This window comes from Artemia franciscana, chromosome 12 (genome assembly GCF_032884065.1).
Source record: "Artemia franciscana chromosome 12, ASM3288406v1, whole genome shotgun sequence".
Classification (NCBI taxonomy): domain Eukaryota; kingdom Metazoa; phylum Arthropoda; class Branchiopoda; order Anostraca; family Artemiidae; genus Artemia; species Artemia franciscana.
In genome coordinates, this window is record NC_088874.1 from 19996729 (window position 1) to 20003859 (window position 7131).

The 7131-nt window shown below is 36.2% G+C and overlaps 1 protein-coding gene across 3 annotated transcripts in view; it reads right to left on the reverse strand.

Annotated features, from left to right (window-relative positions):
• Positions 1 to 6335, reverse strand: part of LOC136033820 (uncharacterized) — a 45576-nt gene extending 39241 nt beyond the window's left edge. For all 3 annotated transcript variants that reach the window (XM_065714747.1, XM_065714746.1, XM_065714745.1), the window contains exon 1: positions 6191 to 6335. The gene's annotated coding sequence lies outside the window, so the exon portion shown is untranslated. The remainder of the gene's footprint in view (positions 1 to 6190) is intronic.
• Positions 6336 to 7131: the final 796 nt, after the last annotated feature.

Sequence of the window (7131 nt, forward strand, 5' to 3'; positions counted from 1 at the left end):
TTTTTTTATCAAGTCTAGTCTTACCCATCAAAAGTTACGAGCCTGAGAAAATTTAGAAAAATAGGTCTGAGCCTTATTTTAGAAAATAGGCAGAAACGCCCCCTAAAAGTCATAGAATCTTAACAAAAATCACACCATCAGATTCAGCGTATAAGCGAACCCTATTGTAGAAGTTTCAAGCTCTTATCTACAAAATTGTGGAATTTTGTATTTTTTACCAGAAGGCACATCAAGGATGCGTGTTTATTTGTTTGTTTTTTGTTTTGTTTTTTCCAGAGGTGATCGTATCGACTCAGTGGTCCTAGAATGTTGCAACAGGGCTCATTCTAACGGAAATGAAAATTTCTAGTGCCCTTTTTAAGTGACCATTTTAATTGAATTTTTCGTGTTTAGGATATTTGAGGTTTTACATTTGATTTTCCTTATTTGAACTCTCAGAAAGTTTTGGCAGCCCTGGATAAATAGTAAGTCGATGAAGTAAATTCAATTTTTTAAATATAATTATTGCTATCAAAATTCCCTTTTTAAAGTTTCGGTTACTATTGAGCCGCGTCACTCCTAACGAAAGTTCGATACCACGAATTGTTTGATAGCCTATCCATGCTAGGGTCCTTGGCCAGAGTTCCAGTTTCTGCTGTGTTAACTATTACCCAGCAACTGCAATAGTTCACGGGGCCGTGACACGGCAAGTCTAGTTATTTCTTTCGTAGAATCAGTGTTTTTCCAACTTATAGAAGAAATTAATCATTTTCCATGTCTGATTTCTACCTTCGTTTGTTTTTCTATCGTCACATGAATGTCACATTAATACAAATTCTCGTATATGCTCTTTTTTCAAATCCTTAAAAAATGCTTTGATTTCCACAAGAAAAAAGCTATTCTTTCCATGTAAAAATTTCGGTTTAATTACCATATGACATCATGCAACGGGCGCCTTTATCAAATTTTTCTTCCTTCCAAGACGAAATATGAAACTTAACTTCCAAGGTAATTCCAAACAATGTGCATTTTATTACTGGCTATTCTGTCACTTCTAAGAAATTTGTTTTGCTCAAATGATTTATTCTAGAACTCATTTTAACTAGAATTGCTTAGGCTATTGTCATAGTTAGAAATGTGAAAATGTGAAATGTGAGGTCGGAAGAGCCAAGAGCTCATGTGGCATGAGCTCTAGCCAAATTCTAAGCATCAATGGATTGATTTAAAAGGAAAATCAGAGCCTTAATGCAGGTCGAGATTTAAAATAAAAAACTTTGAGACACGAAGTCCTTCTAAATATCAAAATTCAAGATCCGAAATAACAAAATTAACACAATAAAATAACAAAATTGAAGATCCAAGTTAAAAATACCTGATATTTTCTAATTTTTCCTCTCCCTTCAGTCCCCCAGATGGTCGAACCAGGGAAAACAACTTAATCAAGTCAATTTCTGCAGGCTCCTGACACGCCAACCAATTTTTATCATCCTAGCAGGTCCAGAAGCACCGAACACGCCAAAGCATTGGAACTCCCCTAACTCCTCCAAAGAGAGTAGATCCAGTCCGGTTACGTCAATAACTTATCTACGACATTTGCTTATTCTACCCACCAGGTTTCATCCTGATCTCTCCGCTTTAAGCATTTTTCAAGATTTTCGGTTTCCCCCTAGCTCCCCCCAATGTCACCAGATCTTGTCGGGATTTAAAATAAGAGCTCTAAGACACGAGTTTCTTCTAAATATCAAATTTCATTAAGATCCGGTAACCCGTTCGTAAGTTCAATTACCTCAATTTTTCTAATTTTCCCCTAACTCTCCCAAAGACAGTTGATGCAGTCCAGTTATGTCAATAACGTATCTAGGACTTCTGCTTATTTTGCCCACCAAGTTTCATTCTGATCTCTCCCCTCTAAGCAGTTTCCATGATTTCAAGTTTCCCTCTCCAACCCCCCCCCCCCCCAATATCAACGGATGCATTCGGGATCAAAAATAAGAGCTTTGAGACAGGAGGTCCTTCTAAATGTCAAATTTCGGTAAGATCTGATCACCTGTTCGTAAATTAAAAATGCCTCATTTTTTCAGATTGTTTCGAATTATCCCCCCTCCCAACTCCTCCAAAGAGAGCCAATCCATCTGGTTGTGTCAATCCCGTATCTAGGACTTTTGCTTATTCTTCCCACGAAGTTTCATCCCGATCTCTGCCATCTAAGCGTTTTCCATGGTTTCCTGATTCCATCTCCAACTTTCTCAATATGACCAGATACGGTCGGGATTCAAAATAAAAGCTTTGAGACACGAGGTCCTTCTAAATATCAAATTTCATTAAGATCCTATCACCCATTCGTAAGTTAATAATACCTCTTTTTTCAATTTTTCTCTCTATCCAGCATCCCAGAAGGTCGAATCGAAGAAACGACTGATATCAAGTTAATTTGTGCGGGTCCCTGACACGCCCAACAATTGTCATTGTCCTAGCATGTTCAGAAGCACCATTCGCCAAACCACTGGAAATCGGCCCTCCAACCCCCCAAAGAGAGTGGTTCCAGTCTAATTATTCCAATCAAGTATCTAGAACTTGTGCTTCTTCTTCCCATCAAGGTTCCTCCCGATTCTCCACTCTATGCGTTTTCCAAGATTATCGGTTTCCAGAATTTTTGTTTCCCCCCTCCAACCCCCTGTGCTCTGGATCCGATTCGAGTTGAAAATAGAGAATCTGAGACATCAGATCTTTCTATATATACAGTTTTATTAAGGTCCGATCACTTAATCGTAAGAGAAAGATACCTCATTTTTCACTTTTTCCAAGATTTCTAGTTTCCCCGTCAAATTCCCCCTAATTTCAGGGGATCTAGTAGGGATTTAAAATGAAATCTTTGAAGCACAAGATCCTGTTAAATATCAAATTTCATTAAGATCTCATAACCCATTTGTAAATTACAAATACCTCATTTTTTCAGATTTTCTCGAACTATACCCTCCCCCCTCCAACTCCCCCAAAGAGAGCTAATCCAGTCTGGTTATGTCATTGACGTATCTGGAATATGTGCTTATTTTTCCACCAAATATCATCACGATCTCTCCACTCTAATCGCTGTCCAAGATTTCCGGTTTTCTCTTCCAACTTCCTCAAGTGTCGCCAGATCCAATCAGAATTTAAAACAAGAGCTCTGAGACACGAGGTCCTTCTAAGTGTTAAATTTCATTAGGATTCAATCACCCATTGGTAAGTTAAAAATCCCTAATTTTTTCTAATTTTTATGAATTACCGAAATAAGCCCCCCCCCTACTCTCCCAAAGAGAGCGAATCCGCTCTGATTATGTCAATCACGTATTTAGGACTTGTGCTTATTCTTCCCACCAAGTTTCATCCTGATCACTCCATTCTAAGCGTTTTCCAAGATTTTTGACTCCCCCCAACTCCTTCCAATGACACTGTATCCGGTCAGAATTTAAAATGAGACATCTGAGTTACGAGGTCCTTCTAAAGATCAAATTTCATTAAGATTCGATCACTCCTTCATAAGCTAAAAATCCCTCATTTTTTCTAATTTTTCAGACTAATTTTCCCCCAACTCCCCCAATGAGAGTAGATCCTTTCCGGTTATGTCAGTCACGTATCTAAGACTTTTGCTTATTCTATCCATCAAGTTTCATCCCGATTCCTCCACTCTAAGTGTTTTCCAAGATTTCCGGTTTCCCTCCAGCTCCCCCCAATGTCACCAGATCCAGTCGGGATTTAAAATAAGAGCTCTGAGAAACAATATTCTTCTAAATATTGAATTTCATTAATATCCGATTGTCCGTTCGCAAGTTAAAAATACCTGTTTTTTGTACTTTTTCCGAATTAACCGCCCCCACCCCTCCCCAAATGGTCAAATTGGGGAAAACAATCCTTCTAATTTAATCTGGCTTGGTCCCTGATAAACTTGCCAAGTTTCATCGTCCTAGCTTACCTGGAAAAGCCCAAACTAGCAAAACCGAGACAGACCGAAAGACCGACAGAATTTTTGACCACTATATATCACTTGGTAATACTAAGTTCCATAAAACACACAAAAAATAAAGAAAATGCATAAGAACTTAGGACAGTATTGATGGCGCAACGTTGCAATCTCCTAAAGAAATATTCAGTTTACCTGTTCATTAGGAATCATATTACCTGTTCATTATGAATCTGATGGAAATCTTCTTAAAAATACATACTAAAAAAACTATTGTTCTCCCAATAAAAGGAATGCATCTAATTATGATATAGTATAAATTGTACCAGCCATTAGGTTTATTAATAGAAATTACAATTGCTTTTTGTGAAGCATCTGATTATGAAGCACAGCTCATTTTAAAAACCAGTTTTTTTTTAACCCTGTGAACTGAAGCAAGTGGCTTGAATTATATTGTTTCTAAAAGAACGAAAACAAATCTGAAATAAACTATGAAAATTGGCTTAAACTTATTAAAAACATAGATAATACCAAGAGCAGAATCTTGGAGAATGGGTCACAAAAAAGCACGCGCGAAAAAAAAGAAAGAAAATGCACAAGAAAGTTGGATTATCTAAATTGAGAGAATAATTTTGCATCCACCCGATAAAAACTCCAAATTTAATGGATTACCTATCCATGAGAAATCTGATAAATATCTTCTAACATAATTTAAAAAAAAGTGGCACTGTGAAAAATAAGATTAAAAAAAATGAGAACTCTATAAATTTTGTTATAAAACAATTTTACCTAATTATGAAATACGATACATTACACATACACATCAGATTCACTTATACAAATAACAACAGTTTTTCATGAGGCATTCCATTATTAAGCTGTTATTCAACTAACACAAATGATGAAGAAACGCTAATTGTTCAAGGCTCGTGAACCAAAAAAGTCATTTAAAAAGTTCTTACGGATCTTCTACGAACGCAAACAAGGAGCTTGCACTCGTTGTAAAAATAGAGATAAAAGGAAGTGTACAAACTTGAACAATTTGTCTATATTACAAAAAAATTCAATGGCCCTAAAAAATAAAATGCATAAGAAAGATGCAACTTAGTTAATATTCAGTCTAGCTTCCATCCAACAAAATTTAGTTTCAATAAATCAACGATCAAATCGGAACTCAAAGAAGATACTTTTGAAATTTTCTTTATAATGTCATGAAAAAGGGTTAAAACACCATGAATTCCACCACAGATTAATTACGTAAACTTATTTTGTAATCTTCGAATATTAAATACAAATTGCATGGCTTATTCATAAAATTGTGTCTAATTTAAACTTGAATCAAATAATTCGCGGTAACGACCTGTATATAAGGAGCGACGCGACTTAATACTAACCGAAACCCTAAACAAGAGCTCATATGGCCCTTGTGACGAGGTCGGAAGAGTTAAGAGCCAAGAGCTCATATGGAATGAGCTCTAGTAAAATTCTATGAAACAATAGAATGATTTAACCTCAAAACCAGAGACTTAATGCAGGTCGGGATTTTAAATAAGAGCTCTGAGACACGAGGTCCTTCTAAATATCAAAATTCATTAAGATCCGATCACCCACTCGTAAGTTAAAAATACCTCATTTTTGTATTTCTTCTATCTCTTCAGCCCCCTAGATGGTCGAATCAGGGAAAACGACTTTATTAAGTCAATTTGTGCAGGTCACTGACACACCTACCAATTTTTATCGTCGTAGCACTTCTAGAAGCACCAAATTTGCCAAAGCACTGGACCTCCCTCCCCTAACTCCCCCAAGAGAGCATATCCAGCCCGTTTACGTCAATCACGTATCTACGACATTTGCTTTTTCTACCCACCAAGTTTTATCCCGATCTCTCCCCTTTAAACGTTTTCCAAGATTTCCGGTTTCTCCCTCCAACTCCCCCAATCTCACCAGATCTGGTCGGGATTTAAAATGAGAGTTTTGAGACATGAGGTCCTTCTAAATATCTAATTTCATTAAGATCCGGTCACCCGTTCTTACGTTAAAAATACCTCAATTTTTGTAATGTTTTCGAATTAATACCGCTAAAGTTTTTTTAGTTAAAGTTTGGTAGCGTAAAGAGCGGGGCGTTGAGGAGGGAACAGCCCCTTTCATATACAGATTAGTTTCTATTCGTTTCAAGTTTAAATGTCGCTCCTTACTTTCAGTTAAAAAAAAAACTTTTTTTCATTTAATCAAACAAGTAATTATAAAAAAAAATATTTTTCAAGAGCTTACCCGAGGCCACGAGCATAAGAAGCAGAAGGCAAAACCAGGCAAATATTCTCTTTGTCAACTTTATTCAAACTGAGAATTATCTTGCAATAATACTACACTTTTTCGAATAAAGCTCTTTTTGGCACCTTGTCTTGCATTCTTAGAAAGTCTTTTACCATGCGTAACTCGTCAAATTTCCACAAACAGAAGAACTTAGTAACTAAAACATAACTTGTACTCTTGTTAATCATTTTAGTATGTAAATTTATTTTTATTGAGTTTTTACATGCTTTCATACTGAACACAAATTTACAGATTTTTTTTCCACGTAAAAAAGTGACATATCCACAGAACCAGGTGAGATTTAGTACCTATTTTTAGTAACGACCTGACTGACAAACAACCAGTCATCCATATTGTTCCCTCTGGCGACCGCTAAGGCCCAAGCCCAAGGGCACCATTTCGTAACGATCAAAGAGGGAAAGAATTTTCTTTCAAATTATTTTATTTAAAAACAAGAATATGTTCTCAGAAATGTACTGGAGGGGAGTTGGTCAAATTAGTTGTTCCTTTGATTATTTTAAATAAAAGTTTTCTTTTCAAAGCCTAGCTAGGGAAAAAAAATCAAGGATGGTGGGGAGAGGCAAAACAAATTTATGAGGAATGGTTGCTACCTTTCCTTGCTGCATACAACGGCATTCCTGAAATTTCGATCCTTGGTTCCTGATTTTAAATAACCTAAAACAAGCAAAATTAAACATGAATAGGGTTAACAGCCCCTATGTCTTCTCAATCTTAAATAAAAAAAATATATTTTTTTAAACTGCAAGTAATTAGCGATACCAAACTTAAAACGAACAGAAATTACTCGGTATATGAAAGGGGATGTCTCCTCCGTAACACCTCGCCCTTTGCACTAAAGTTTGACTCTGTCACAACTCTACTTTTTTAAAGAACAAAAA